The sequence below is a fragment of the Ambystoma mexicanum genome, chromosome 8, assembly GCF_040938575.1.
Source record: "Ambystoma mexicanum isolate Mex_15411 chromosome 8, UKY_AmexF1_1, whole genome shotgun sequence".
NCBI classification, from domain to species: domain Eukaryota; kingdom Metazoa; phylum Chordata; class Amphibia; order Caudata; family Ambystomatidae; genus Ambystoma; species Ambystoma mexicanum.
Window position 1 is genome coordinate 166402078 of NC_090929.1, and position 16579 is coordinate 166418656.

At 50.6% G+C, this 16579-nt stretch overlaps 1 protein-coding gene across 2 annotated transcripts in view; it reads right to left on the bottom strand.

Moving 5' to 3' along the window:
* Positions 1-16579, bottom strand: part of NACC2 (NACC family member 2) — a 1346898-nt gene that overhangs the window by 995181 nt on the left and 335138 nt on the right. The gene's annotated exons all lie outside the window — the stretch shown is intronic.

Genomic DNA, 16579 nt, shown 5'->3' on the forward strand with positions numbered 1-16579 from the left:
AAGGGGGTAAGTGACTCCCGTCTCCTATTCCCTTTCACCTATTCCCCCCCGCCCCACTTACCTTAATCCGTTCCTGATCGGGAGCAGGCATGCCAGGTACACATCTGTCCCCGGCGCGTCCGCTCCCGATCTGCGGCACACCACAATGAAAAGCAAGAAGGGACTATATGTCCCTTCTCACCTTTCCATGGCAGCCTTTTTTTTTTAACTTTTATTTTCTCAGTTGCTGCGATTATGAGACATTTCACAGGTTTATGGCACAACAACGTCAGACAGGTTGAGATGGTCTAAGGACCTGAACTCAGGCACCATGTCGCCAAGCTGAACGATTGTGGGGAGGGATGCCACAGCTGTTGATCCCCCTGGTGAAGAAGATCAGGAGTCAGTGGCAGCCTGATCGGTGAACACACACCGACAGGTGCTGAAGATCTGAGAACCAGAGCCTGGCCGGCCACCACAGGGCTATAAGCAGAAGAGAACAGTTCACTGTGTTCTTCAGCTTGCAAATCGTGCGATGAATCAGAGGCAGAGGCGGGAAAGCATAGGCCCTCATGTTGTGCCAAGGAATCTCAAGCGCATCCCCCAGCGAGGAGGATCCCAGACCATTTCTGGAGGCATACAGAGGAAGATTCTTGTATGCCGCTGTTGCGAAGAGGTCCACCTCCGGGGTGCCCCAACACAGGAAAATCCCTGAGAGGATCTCTGCCTTCAGTTCCCACTCGTAGCTGGCCATCGTCCGCCGACTGAGGGCATCTGCTGTGATGTTCAGCTGGCCCAGAATGTGTACCGCCACTAGCTAGACACCATGATGAACTGTCCACTCCCAAATCTGGATGGACAGGTCCGCGAGAGGGGGAGACTTGGTGCCCCCCTGCTTGTTGATGTAATACATTGACACCACATTGTCCATGCGGATACGGATCACCTTGTTGGCAATGATCGGTCTGAACGCCTGGAGCGCTAGGAAAATCGCCAAAAGATCCAGATGATTTATGTGGAGGAGCTTGTCCTGAGGCGACCAAAGGTCCGAGACCTGAAGAAGATCCAACGTCGCGCCCCACCCCAGAAGGGAGGAGTCCGTCGTGACCATTACCATCGGTGCTGGGTCCTGAAACCCCGCCCCCACCGACAGGTTGCTGAGAGACGACCACCACTCCAGGTCCACTCTCATGGAAACCAGAATCAATATCAACTTGGAGTCCGTATCCACGGCTTGACGCCAAGAACTCTGCAGAGCCATCTGAGTCCGCCTCATCTTGAGACGGGCGAGAGGTAGAACCAAAACACACAGCGCCATGAGGCCCAGAAGCCTCTGGAACCACCAGACCGACATGCTCTCCGACTGCGCAAACATCTGACACGTGGCCAACAGATCCGCCATTCTGTCCCCTGTCAGGTAAACTCTGCAGTCGATCATGTTCCAGCGAAAACCCAAGAAAATCAAGTCCTGAGAGACCATCATGGAAGATTTCCGCCAGTTCACCGACAGCCCGAGGTTAAACAGGAGCTGGAGGAGAGACTGAAGATTGCAGGCAGCTTTCAACAGGCAAGGGCTGCGTAAGAGCCAGTCGTCGAAATACGGATACACATGGATACCCTGCAGACGAAGATAGGCCGCGATCACCGACATCTTTGTAAAGACACGCGGTGCCGAGCTGAGGCCAAAAGGAAGCACTCGAAACTGGAAGTGCTCCTCTCCCACAGAGAAACTAAGATATCTCCTGTGTGGATTCCAGATCAGTATATGCATGTACGCATCCTGAAGGTCCACAACGCTGAGCCAATCTCTCATCTGCAAAGAGGACCGTATCTGGCCAGGTGTGATCATCTTGAATTTCTCTTGGGGTAGGAAAAGATTGAACTGGGAAAGGTCTAGGATGGTGCGCAGGCCAGCCTGGTTGGGTTTGGGCACCGTAAACAGTCGGAAGTAGAAGTAGAAGCCCTCCCCTCGCTCCCCCAGGGGAACGGGTTCTACAGCTCTGAGGTCCAGCAGTTTCTGAACCTCAGCTTTTAGGGAGGATGACCCCGACTGCTGGTAAGGAGGGTTGAAGGGTGGGGTAGGGGGTAAGGGGAAGCGGAAGCCCGCTCGAGCGGCTGACAAGACCCACCGGTCCTCGGTGATGGTCTGCCACGCCTCCCAATGAGATGCATTGCGCCCTCCCACCGGGGTCTCGTGCGCGGAGAACCCTAATTTGGTAGGGCTTTTCGGTGGTGTTAGCACCTGAACCCGAAGAGGAGGCTGAGGAGTGGGAGAAAAACAGAGTCCGCTGCTGCCTCCGGCGGAAATTTCCCAAAGGGAATTTCCCAATGGGGTATCCACTCTGCGGGATTTCCGATCTAGAAGCCCCCTGAAACCAGAGGAGGGCCGGCTTTGCGACAACGGTCTCTGGGTCCTAAAAGGAGTTTTAACCAAGACAGACAAGGACTTGGCCGTCTGGGTGCTGTCCTTCGTGTTGGTGAGCTCTACATCTGTCGAAGAATGAAAAGCTCCTTACCGTCAAACGGCAGGTCCATCATCTTGTCCTGCACCTCCTTTGAGAACTTGGTGGCGTGCAACCAAGCTTGCCGAGTGGTATCAACCCCCAGCATAAGGCCCTGAGCCGAAGTGTCAATGTGATGAGCCGCGGCCTCCAGCAAATCCTGGGCCAAGACCCTGGCATCCGATAATCCCGCCTTGAAGTCATCCAGCTTCTCGACCGGAATGAACTCCTATAACTCCATCAGACCTTTCCACATCTTCATATTCGCCCTCGCTAACACCAGTTCTGCATTGGCCTGCCGCAGCTTCAGGGCCGAGTTAGCAAAAATCTTCCTCCCAAGGGAGTTGAGAAGCTTGTCCTCTTTCCCCAAGACCTGAGTAGCCGTCCTAGAAGAGGATGCTGCAGGCCTGGACTGTGAAGTGGCCGCAGCCACCACCGTGGAGGAGGGGGGGGGGCGGACAAGATGCTAGAGCCACCTCTTCTGAGGAGTGCAGCCTATAGCGCGTGTCAATTTTCTCATTGATGAAAAGTCCAGAGAGCGGCTTTTCCCAGACTCCATGGACCTCGGCCAAAACGTCCTTCTGCAAGAACAGGCCGGTTCGCTCTGAAGGAGACAAGGTGAACGCCCCCGAAAGCACACCCTCCTGCGGAGAAGGTGCCTCGGGCACTGGAACACCCAATAGGCACATCATGTCCATTACCTGGTCGTGAAAAGCTCTAATAGAGCGGGGCTGGTCTTCGCTGTCCTGATCGCCCTGCGCATCATCTGACAGGTCAGGGTCCTGCTGGACCACGTCGGGCACCGCCTTGTCCACAGGGGACAACGGAGGCAAGGGCGTAAGGGTAGGGGGAGGCACCGCAGGCAAAGGCAGTGCCGGCAGAACCACCGGAGGTACAGATGGAGCCGAAGGTGCAGGTGGGCATATCTCCCTAAAAAGACCCTTGAAATACTCCCTCATGGGGTCGGTACACACGAGTACCTAAAACTTGCCGAAAAAAGCGTCCTCCGGAGAAAGCTTTGGAGCTGCCGGAGAAGGCCTCATGAGGAGGATAATTCTAAGGATGCAGAGGGGAGGGTTGCCAAGCAGGCCCATCCCCGGAGGTGTCCACATAAATCAAGGGTGCTGAACCCACAGGCAGCAAGATGTTGTGTGGAAGGGGCATCTGAGCGTTCCAGTCATAAACTGGACGAAACGGGTGTGCACAAGGAACCTTATGTTCACCTACAGAACGGCTTCCCATACCTGAGGCCGATGGCATAGTTATAGGGGAAGCGCCCAAAATGGCCGCCGTGGTCGTGGCGGGAACGACCGCCATTTTGCCGTCACCTGAGGGGAACTGCGGCACGTGTGGAAGTGAGGCAGGAGTCCCCGCTGGTGGATCAGGGGTTTTCATTTTAGCCTTTACACAAGGAACCTCGGCCGAGCCGGTACTGTGCGTCCTGGAATGTTTCTGCAACATATCAATAGCCAAATTAGCCTTCATAGGAAGGACCTCGGCACTGCTGGTAAAGGAGGAACTTGGCTCACTCCGTGCCCCCTTAACGGTTCTGGCGTCGCCACAAGAGCCGGAACGGTGAGAAAACCCTTTCACCGATAAGGCCTTCCCAGGCCTCTCAGAACTGTTGGTTCCATTAGCCTCTGTATGAGGGACCTCGGACCCAGGTCCAGTAGTAGCCTTTCCACTGCGGGCCTCGAACATACGTTCGGTCTTACCAAGCCCAGCCGAGGCCTTGGGGCGCACCCCGGTACCTTTGAGGAAAGCCGATAAGGAGGCCTCGGAGCAAGCTCTGGTACCCCATGACTCAGCAGAAGTGGGTCTACAAGTAGCCCCCACAGGTGGTGCCTCGGAGTGCACTCTGGTATCCACAGGCACCTTACAGAGACCCTCTGAGAAAACTCTGGTACAGTTTTTAGGCCCAGAAGGCACATCGGGGCAAGCCCTGGTGACAGAGCGGTCAACGCCCTCCCGGACCGGGAAGACCCCGTGAAGTTGTCTCCTGACCAGGGTGCTCTAAAAAGTAAAGAACTTACCGGGCGTTTCTTCTTTTCATCGATGAAGGATTGAAAATGCATAGGAGTAGTACGCTGGAAAACCTCCTTCCAGCGCTCTAACCGACGAAGTGCCCGGACAGAAAGGGAATCGCAATAGAAACAGGAGTCCCAACGGTGATTGGGACCCAAACACTCTAAACAAAGAGGATGGCGAGCCGCCCTCGCGAAGCGTCGCTGATACGAGGAACAATTTGGAAAGTCTAGTATAAATGACAGACAGACTAGTACGCGATTGCTAGCGAGAGCCAGAGAGGAGGAAAAGAAGAAAATCTTCTGTGGATGCAAGTGCGTCCAGTCCAGAGTGAGCGGAGAAAAGGACTGATGTACGATGCGCAGGGCGGAGCCAAGCCGAGATGGGCGGGGTTACGGCCGTGTGCTGTGCCCCACGTAGAAAGAGAGGAAGGACTAACATTTTAGCTAAATTTTGGATGCTGTTAACAAAGTGCTCCGGTCCCATCCCACAGGACGAAGGAATGTCCCATAAGTATGGAGGAAAGGGGACGGGACGTAGGAGTATAACAGAGGGACCCATTGCATGAAGGTAGGATTGGTATTTTGCTGCACCGTGGATTTGTGAAATACCAAGCAGGGTGGTTTACAGGACAGAGCTTGGATCTCCCCCAACTCTCCTGGCTGAGGAAATGGCAACCAGGAACAAAGTCTTCCATGACAGGAATTTGAGATCAGCCTTGGGCAAGGGTTAAAAGAAGGGGCGCCCATGAGCTTGATTAGACCACATTGAACTCCCAACCCGCTTGCATCAGTAAAAACACATGAAAGTCCCTTCAGGAATGCCTTGACTCAGCGCTGAGACCACAGCGAGGGTGTACCTGAGGTGGGGGTGAATCCTGAGTTAGCGGGTAAGTGGACTTTATCAGAAGAACGCACTACACCGCTGTGTGCTAGAGAAAGCAAGTACGGCAGTATGTCTTGCGGCTGGAAGTGCAAAGGATGAACATTATTCACTGCACACCATGTTGTACAACGCTTCCACTTATTATTGTAGCATGAAACCTAGACGAAGCACATGCTTTCCTAAGTACGTCCCTGCAGTCTTGGCTATGGGTATTTTCCCAAATTCTAGGGAAGCAGGAGCCAGGCCTTCTGGTTGAGAGTAGCTAAGTTGTGGTGCAGGACTGCTCCTCAGACCCTGGATAGGAGGTCAAAAACAAGTGGTAGTCAAATTGTAGGCGTCAATGAGAGGCTGAGGATCTCTGAAAAACAGAACTGTCCCAGTGACCCTGGCACCACCAAGATCAGTTTGCAATGACTTTGTGTGAAGAAATTATTTCAGCGCCCAGAACACGGCTCTCAATTCGAGAATGTTTATGTGCAGAGGTTTTTCTTGCTGGGACCAGAGACGTCTGGAGTGGTAGTTGCCGGCTTTGTCTCCCCAGCCCTCCAAAGCAGCATTGGTAGTTACTGTGACTTTGTCATTCAGGAGGTTGGAACGGGGCACCCCGAGTGAGATTGGAGGGCACTGACCACCACTGAATGGCTCTTTGGAAGGCATGCGAGAGAGACACTGTCGTCCCAGGATCGGAGATTTGCTTCCAGCGGGCATCTAGATATTCTTGATTAGGTCTCATGTGCAGTCGGCAGCACTAAATCAGCGGAATGCAGGAAGACATCATCCCTAGAAGGGATTTCAGGTTGCACCTGAAGCAATTTGTTTCCTGGTGAGCAAACAGGTCTTTGTCAGAGTGTCAGTCACCCTGATGGAAGAAGGGGTAGGGCTGCAAGTCATTCGGTTTAGATAGGCTCCTAGAAACAGACTTTTCCGGAAAGGAAGCAAGCTATAAGTGATTGGGAATCCTAATCGTAGTCCCGATATGTTGGCGACCTTGAGGAAGGGATAGTGCCCTGATCAGCCAATCGTCGAGATAGGAATAAACACAAAGCCCAAGTCACCACAGATGAGCCACAATTGGAGCTAGGCATTTCCTGAATACACGTGCTGCCGACTCTAGGCCAAGTTTAAGCCTTGAACTGATGGTGGAGGCCGGCCACTGAATCGCAATAATTTTCTGTGGCGGAGATTAACAGGTATGTGAAAGTAAGAATCTTCCACATCCAGGGAGGACAGAAGTATCTAGAGTATAGTACAGAGTATGAGCTCTTTGTTAGCGAGGAACACATTCTATCGCACCTTTAGAGAGGAAGGCTCATACTTCACGCTGTATCCCCGGCAGGAGTCTTTATCCCTTCGCGGAGGAAGGTATTTTGGGGGGTTGCAAAAGAAACTCTAGAGTGTGACCGAATTGACGCAAGGATGGAACCCACTTGTCAGTGGAGATGTTTTCCCATTCATGATGGAAGGGGGTTAGGCCTGCCTACAACAGTACAGACACAAGCAAAAGTGATCCTGCACACCCATATTTTTACTTGCAAGCACCTAGCAATTTTACAAAAGTTAAACCAACATTTGTAAAGAATACAAGTGTACCATTATTCAATCATTAGTAAAACATGAATTGTGTACCCTCACAAAACATCACGCAAGACAATACTCAACACATCAAGCCAATCATATAGCTCAAATACTGTGCAAAAATTAGCAGTCTCTGAACATTTGGAAAATGACCTCTATTGAATATGGTTAGGCACTGCATATTAACCACCCATGAGCCACTATTTAAAATGTGCCTGGTGGCCCATTGATCAGCACCTAGGGCTTAATGTCATTAGGAGAAAATAAAGCACTTAATGGAATCTACAGACAGTTCCTTCATTTCCAACTCAAGTTTTGACCTGTTGGGTTTTTATTTGCAACGACCAAGACTTCCTCAGAGCTAAATTGTCACAAGAGGATACTCTTTATAACGCCTGCAAAACAACCCATAAAAAACGATCTTTAATGGTTGAAAGCCTCATCCCATAACCCACACCGACATGCAGTGCTTATGCTACACACTTGACCCTATCAACATCAAACAATTCTAACCTTTTTTGTGTTTCAAAATACTTCTGTGAAAACATCCATTGTCCCCCACAAGACCTAAAAATCAAGAAATATTTCGCTTAGTCAAATAAAACCAATGTTACTCACATTTGAAGGCTAGTAGATGGATTGCGCTAGAAAACATTGCGTCCCTATTTGTTCCACCCGCGCACTTACCGGTGGAAGAACTAGGCATGTTCTAAATCCAGCACGAATTAAACAGTGTTCTGTTCAGCTAGTTTAAGTTTCCAATTCACGTTCAAAATTGGTGGGACCACCGTCTGGCACCTGCAACCAAAGATGCGCACCCCTTAATCTCATGGAGCCAAATCTTTAAATTTTAAAATGATCGGATGTCTAATCTAAATTATGTTGCACTTACCAATGGACGTATCGAGCATGGTCTAACGTGATTGCAGATTACCCTCAGCATCCTACTCCCAACTACTTGGACCCCCTGCTGCTGCTTCCTTGCCAAATGTAGCACATGTCCCACACACTACAATGTTGTATGTAATGACATGGTGAAAACTGTCAGCCATCTTGGGTGTATTTAAACCCCTGCAGCGCAGCAGATCTACCCAATGAACTCCCACGGGTGAGAGTGAGTGTGTGAGGGGGAGAGAGAGAGAGATCCAATTCAAATTTGTTGTTCACGGGCACACAGATAACATGCACTATAACGACTTCTGAAAAAACTACAATGCATACCAGCAGCCAGATTAATCCTCAAACTACCCCGAAGAGAACATATCACACCAGCGCTACAAACACTGCATTGGGTACCAATAAAACAGCGAATAAAATTAAAATCAAAGTGCATCACATACAGAGCAATCCACAACCAAGGGGCAGAGTTCCTGAGAGACAAACTAAGCCTAACAAGGACACTCAGATCAAGCAACAACATCTGCTAGGAACCGAAACCCTACAACAAAAGAAAAATCGGAGGATCTTCTTTCTCTCACGTCGCACCAAAAACTTGGAACGACTTACCAAAGAACATACGAAACACAAGAAATCACCTACTATTCAGAAAACTCCTCAAATCCTGGCTCTTCAGCGCATAACTAGAAGAACGCCCACAGGGGCATAAACATAGCTGAAACAATGCAGAGTTAAGAAACCGATCCCAAATCCCACCAAGCAACCCACTACAAACAGAACTTAAGGTAGACATTCTACAACATACCAAACTGACCAACTGAGAGATAGATACGACAGGACAAAACTAAAGATTGAATACACAGCTAAACCAGGACAGGAGGACAAGGACGATTTATCAATAGCACCCTGGCCCAAACTACACACAAGCATCAACAGACCACTGACGGAATAGAAAGCAAGGGAGAAGAGGACTGCTAATCTACATCACCAAAACCTGAGGGGGGATTAGACACACCCCTCCCCATTTCACTAAATTCAAATACAACATAGACGGAAACGCATCACGCCTCAATCCCAACAATCAGATGGTCAGGAAAGGAAAGTGGCAATTAAGCTTACCTATAGGAATTCTAGACAAATAGAACAAGATCTGCAAGGACTAGGATATATAATCTACTAATCCAAACTCAAATCTCTGCACACTTAATTCACCCTAAAATCCACACAACCATTTCCTAGCAAACTGCACGCACTTCACCACACTGCTGCAACAACAAACCGCACCAGCAGCAGATGAGGTCTCGCATCGGTCCGATAATCACACCAAAGCACAATGAAAACCGAACTGAAGCCGCCAACAGCACACCACCTCTCTCACTTTGCTACTCCCTCTTCACCCGAATAACCTAACCCGCCCGCCTTCTTGTTTTACATATCTGCCCGAGCGCCTGGGGACCAATTCCGTCGGTGACGGTGCACGGTATAAATTCCTTTAACATTTAACTAGATCATAAATATTACCACTCAAAAGCGTTCAAGACATCCGTCTAAATAGTGTGATGAATCCAGTGGAGTCATCACAGATTCCCCGCAGTGACGTACTCCCATGTGGCCAGGGGGAGGGCAGCCGCTACCTGATACTGACCCTGGGGGTGGTAATATGAGGGAGGATCACATGAAAGGAGACAACTACTAGGGAGATATTTTGACTTCACTGGAGGAGTCGCAGTGTTCCCCGCTTCCCCATGAGGAAGACCCTCTGATACCCAAGTTCTAGATGGCCTATTGTCATTCCAATCAGGCCCTCACCTTTCACCCAAGCACCCACAACTCACACAACTCCTTTTGGTTTAAATGTACCTTTATTAATCCATGAGAAAAACCATTTGGAAGTTAAAAGCCCAAATACAGTTATGGACTCCAACTCCCATAACCACTCATGTACTGAGCGTGCAAAGAGGCAGGTGCTCATAGCACACCATAGTCGTTTTTCCAAACCTTTAGTGTGCAGGACTTTTAAAGATGGCAACCGCGATACGGGGAAGAGCAGTGCAGGAGGAGACGTTGCCATCCACGTGAAGGATCCTGAATGCGAGGTACACCGACAAGGTTATAGAAGCGGAAAAGGCTGCAGGAACAGGAGAAGAGATGCTGCATGTGTGCAGGAGAGGCCATGGAGACACCGGGAGACACATAGGAGCTCCAGGTGGTGGGCCCACTCGACGATACAGCATTCTCCACACCGTGCCAAGAGGGAAGGCTGGCTTGATACCACAGAGCCGCACAGGACGGTGAAGGAACGACTGCACACTCCAAACTGGAAGCGCAAGCAGCATCGGAGGAGTTGGGAAAAGCCTGTGAGTCTGCGAAAAGCATATGGGGACCCCAGGGCATTCCGACAAGTTTGCCAACAAGTGATTGAATGGTACATGAGTGCTAACGCAGATCACAACAAAGTTTGTTTAAATGTAGTCAAGGCAAAGGACAACTTCAACACCCATATACAGGTTAGTGAAGTGACCCTGTAAACTGTACTTTATATATACACCCACAATTGGAAAAGAGATGCAGTCACTAAAACATTTATTCTTGTTAAAACTTTTAGAAAGAAATATCCACGATATCAATACCTGAAGAAGGGCAAGACGCCCGAAAAGCCTAGTACCAATACAGTTGAGGAATTCTTGAGAACATTTAGATAGTAATTCCCTGTCTAGATATCAGGATACCACCCAGTCCTAACTCAGAGATGAGACTGGCATTTGTAAATCAAAAGGAACTGATTATTATTTGTTTTGTTTATGAAATTACTGACTGTTTCTGTTTTTGAATGATTATGGGTATAAATAATACATGCAAACGCAAATAATTTTCACGTTGAATTGCTTTGTAAATTTGATTGAATTCACCAATGGGAACGTGATTTAAATTACTAGTAACAAATATTATTTAATCTTATGTGAGTTCCTTTCAAATATTTCAAATATTGTTGACAGCTTACTTGGCTGCTAATGGTGTGCCCCTGTTTGTACCTTGAGGAATTTGAGGTCCCATTCTTCTATCTCACATTTGAATACAGCACAGAACAAAAGCAAGTGATGAGCACTTATGAAGGAAGTGAAAGCAAGGTGGCGCTAATGGTAAAGACCACGGAATGAATTGTGTGAGTCACAAGTGGGGCAAAGCCAAAAGATTACCAAGAAGGATATGAAATGAGAAACTAAGTATTGGCCAAAGTGTCACGACTCGCTCCCTTTGCTCCCGTTCCCACCACTTGGGGGCATGATTTGGGGTTTATTCCCTACTGGACCTTTCCTCCGAACCTTATGCTACAGTGCTGTGATGAATTGGGAGCGCTAAATCCCTATTTTCCAAGCTACTTCCCTTCCGGATCCATTCCAGGTTTTTGGCAGCCAGCATGCTTCTTTAACCAAATGACTATGCTTCCCAGAATGCCTGGCCTACTGCTCCACCTCCACCCTTGCAGGACAAGGTTGGGTGGAGGATAGGCAACACCTGTGGCTGCAGGTGCAGCAATCAGCACACCTGAGGCGTGTGCTCGTTAAGCAGCTTTAAAAGCCTCAGTCTTACTTCAGTCCAGCGCTGGTCATCGTTTGCAGTGTTCCTGTTGTGACTAGTCCCTTGTTCCTTGTTCCTTGCCTTTGTACCTAGTTCCTAGTTCCTGTTTTCTTGTTCCTCCGCCCTGAATCTCGGATTCATGCGCCAATTGATTTCTGCTCCCTTGATTCCCTTTTTGTCTTCCTCTGTTTGCAGGCAGCATTTCTCAGTGCTTTCCCCTTTTAGATGCAGCCCAGTTTGTCTGTGTTCTATATTTCTTTGACTCTGTCCTTTGCTGCTGTAAACCCGTATGCCTTAGCCTTCCTCTTAGATTAGCTTCCTGTCTTTTCCTTGGAGGGGTAGGGAGAAGTTTGCATTGGTTATTTCGTTTTTCCCTGCTCCTGATCCTTACTTTCTATTGGGATCCATTCCATGTTTTCCATTGCACTTCTGCATTTATTTCCCATTTGATTATTAGGTGTGGTGTGCGGTTGTAGCTAGCTCCTGTGTGAATGCTTATGTTTTCCTCACTAATTTGTAATCACTATTCCAACTTAGGTATTTAGTTTTCCTCCCATTGCTGTTCTAGCCTTTCTGGGTCCCAGTTTCATCAACAGGATTCGTGGGCTAGCTGACATTCAAGAGGTTTATCTCGTCCTCGTGAGTACAGTTCTTTAGTTCCCTTATTTAATACCATCAAGAGTGTTAGTTCACAGATCCTGTCATTGCTTGCCCTCCACGTGGGTTTAGCGCTGTTAGTACCTGTAACAGCAATTGGGGGTAAGGCGCTTGCCGACTTTCCTCGCGGTCAGGTGCTTACCCCACATCCCTTTTCATATATTGGTTTTGTTGTCACACTCCATTTGCACTCCTGGGTTCTAGCATACATGAGTCGTTGTTCCTGTGTGCACGTAGTTTAATTCGAAGCTATTCACTGTGTGATTTAGTGCACATTTCCCTTGCCATATTCGCTGCCTTTGTACTCGCCTGACTAATCCTGACACAAAGATACAGAAGCCCAAGGAACTACATGTTAAGAGAGAAAACATGTGTTGGCAAAAGCCAGAGGAAAACAGAAGGCGTAACAAAGCACATAGGCGTATCATTTGTGTAACCTGTAATGGGTGGATCGGTTGGTTCGACAAGTGCGCCTAGGCCGAGTGTACCCTACACGGGGGGAACCAAGGAAAGAAAATGTAAAGAAGCTTGTGTTTTGCAACAGTTGAGTTTGAAATGAAGAAACAGGGCAATCTACGTGAACTAGTGAAAAGCCTGGATGACCAAAGATGTGACCCAGTTTTTGTTTTTGAAAGATAGAAGACTTGAACAGGTATTGTTTTTGAAAGCAGGAAGTAGTTAACTCTTGGGGAAGAGAACCCCAAGACTTTGTGAAGGAACAAATTACTTACCTGTAACTGTTGTTCTCCAGCATGGGTCTGGCATGGATTCACATGCTCATAAATATTCCCTGTCGTCAGGCTGGGAATCCTCGGTAAAGAAAAAATCAGTATCAATTTTGTTTCTAATCTGTCTTTCTTAGTAGTAACCAATCACTTATCTCTGGGTCATACTGCCCCCAGCCAATGACTGCCCTCTCCGTAAGCCCCGCCTCTGGCAGCAATCCTCAGATTTGGTAGCACGCCAAGTGGCAGTATGACCAAGTGAAGAGCCGCAGAGGGGTAGGTGGGAGGGTTCGCATGTGAATCCATGCTGGAGAACAACAGTTACAGGTAAGTAACGTGTTCCTTCTCCAGCATGGGGTCTGGCATGGATTCACATGCTCATGAATAAAAGAATACATAGCAGTATACAAATGCACAACCACGGGAGGTGGCAAAGGCTCAACATTAAGCATTTCATCCAAAACTCAACATTAAGCAATTCTTACCTCCTCACCCGGCTCACCTTAGGCAAACAGGTTGCGCAGAACTGCTTGGCCGACCCTGGACTCCTCCCTGGAGTCCCGATCGACGCAGTAGAATCTTGTGAAGGTGTGCGTCGACCTCCACCTAGCAGCCCTGCAGATGTCCAGCAGGGGCACACCAGACAGGAACGCCGTGGCAGCAGCGATCGCTCTGGTCGAATGGGCTCTCGGACGGCCAGGCATCGGTCGGTTTGCCAACCGGTGACAGTGCATGATGCAGCCGGAGAGCCATCTGGAAATGGAAGTCTTCAAGAGAGCCTTCCCCTTGATTCACAGACCCAAAGTTCACAAAATTTGTGACGTCTTCCGAAAACTCTTCGTGCGGTACACGTAGAACTTCAGTGCTCTAGCTACATACAGCGAGTGCAAAGTCCTCTCGGCCGGTGTCGAAGGTGACGGGAAGAAAACTGGTAACACCAAGGGCTCGTTGAGGTGGAAGTCCGACGGCACCTTGGGCATGAAGGAGGGGTGCGTCCTCAGCACCACCCTCGTGCCATGAAAAGTCCAGTATGGAGGCTTGCAAGATAGGGCCTGGATCTCTCCCACTCGTCGTGCGGAGGCAATGGAAACGAAGAAACGCTATCTTCGATGACAGGAACTTCAAAGGCGCCAAATGCATAGGCTCGAATGGGGTCCCATGAGCCTGGTTAGCACCACATTAAGCTCCCACGCCGGGGCAGGAGCCTTCACCGGCGGGAACAATCGGAATAGTCCCTTCATAAATTCCTTCACCAGGCGATGAGACCACAAGGACGCCCGTCCCGTAGTCCTGGTATATCGGGAGATGACAGCCAGATGTATTTTGATGGAGGCGTGAGCCAGACCAGCTTTTTTCCAGCGACAGTAGGTAGGGCAGTACTTGAGGGGCTGTAATCCGCAGAGAGCTAATCTTCTGTGCACGGCACCAGACAGAGAACCTCTTCCACTTATAACCGTAACACTTGAGAGTTGAGGGCGCCCTGGCTTTTGCAAGAACCTCTGCAGTCAGCCGGGATATCGTACTGTGGGTCGTGATGGAGACTGGCGCCTCCTTCTCTGGAGAGAAGATCCGCGTCCGCCGGCAGCTTGACTGGTGGGGACGTTGACAAGTCCAGAAGGTCCGGGAACCAGTTCTGTCTCGGCCACGCCGGTGTGACGAGGATCATTCTGCACCTGGACTTCTTGAGCTGGTTGATGAGGTCAAGCAGCAACGGCAACGGAGGGAACGCGTATAGAAACAGGCCGTCCCAGGGGAATGAGAAAGCATCGCCCATGCTCCTCGGCTGCGGGAACCTGCTGGCGAACCTCTGGCACTTAGAGTTCGTCGCCGTCGCGAAAAGGTCGATCCTGGGTTTGCCCCATCGTCGAAAGAGCCGATCCACTTGGTACTGACGTAGTTCCCACTCGTGGCACGAGCGCAGCTCCCTGCCGAGTGAGTCGGCGATGGTGTTTTTTATTCCTGCCAAGTGGAAGGGAACTAGAAACCTCCCCTGGGCGACGGTCCAATGCCACAGATCCTGGGCCTCCTTGGATAGGGCTGGGGATCTGGTGCCTCCCTGCTTCCGTATGTAGAACATCGTGGTGGTGTTGTCGGTGAAGATCCTCACCACTTTGTCCTTGAGGGACGGAAGGAACGACTTGAGCGCCCAGAACACCGCTCAGAGCTCCAGAATGTTGATGTGGAGGGACCTCTCCTCCGGGAGCCAAAGGCCTCTTGCGTGGAGATCTCCGGTGTGGGCCCCCCAACCTTCCAGAGAGGCGTCCGTTGTCACCGTCTCCTGAAACGCCGGGGTTTGAAAGTCTGTGGCTGTAGTGAGGTGAGCACGGGTACCCCACCATAGGATCGCCCGACGGAACTCCTCGTCGAGAGGGATCCTGTCCTCCAAGCAACCCGTCGCCTGAAACCAGCGGGCGTCCAGGAACTCCTGTAGCGAATGCATCCGAAATCTGCAAAGGGGTACCAGATTAGATGCATGAGGACATCATCCCGAGGAGGGACTTGATGGACCTCACCCTGGCCACGTCCGTCGCTAGCAGGCGCCGCACCTTGCCCAGGATTGTCTTCGTCCTCTCCTCTGACGGGGAGGCCAATTGCCCCACTGTATCGAGCTTCGCTCCCAGAAACAGTGCTACTTGCGACGGAACCAGGTGGGATTTGGGGTAGTTGATGGCGAACCCCAGTCCCGTGAGCAGCCGGAAGGTCCTCGCTGTGTGTTCGACGGTGCGTTCTCTTGTCCTTGCCCGGATTAGCCAGTCGTCCAGGTAGGGGTAGACGTGGATCCCCTGCAGTCGCAGCCGCGCCGCCACTGGTGCCAGGTACTTGGTGAATACCCTGGGTGCCGACTTTAATATGAAGGGCAGGGTTCTGAATTGGTAGTGGCGTCCCTGAACCACGAACCTGAGAAACTTCCTGTGCCCTTTTAGAATGGGGATATGGAAGTAAGCATCCTCCAGGTCCAACGACGATAGGAAGTCGCCCTGCTCCAGCTGTCCCAGCATGTGCTGGAGGGTGACCATCCTGAATTTCTGCGCCTTGATGTATTTGTTTAACCGACGCAGGTCCAGGATGGGGCACCAACCGCCTGTCTTCTTTCTGACGAGGAAGTACCTTGAGTACACTCCGGAGCCCCAGAGCCTCCTGGGAATGAGCTTGATGGCACCTTTCTTGAGCATCGACCTTAACTCCAACAGCGGTTGAGGGGCGCGATTCTCCTTCTTGGCCACGGGAGGAATGCAAGGGCACTTCTTTTGGAATTCCAAGAGTGCCCGTTGGCCAGGGTGTCCAGCATCCAACGGTCGGTGGAGATGGACTCCCACACGCTGACGAACTTCGTCAGCCGGCCTCCCACCGGGGTGCTTCGGTGGGGCCCCGACGACATGGCCGGGTCAGTCTTGCTTGGAGGCGGCCTTGCCGCCTTGGCCTCCTTGGCGACGACGGCGGGATCCCCCTTGCTTGCAGCGACCTCTGTAGGCCTCCTGGGAAGAGGAGCGGGCCGTCTGGCGGTAAGTGGGAGAGCCACCGCTGTATCCTTTGGAGGCACCCTGTCTGCCTCCCGAGCTCTGAAAGGGCCGTCGTTGTTGAAGTACCCCTAGGGCCCGGGCCGTCTCCGAGTCGGTCTTGATGGCCTGGAGAGACTCGTCCACAGCCTTAACAAAAAGGTTGTTGCCGTCGAACGGCATATCCAACACTCTGGTCTGGACATCCTTGCGAAAGTCTGTGTCATGATCTCTGCTTCCAAAAGGTCAGGGTTTTCCC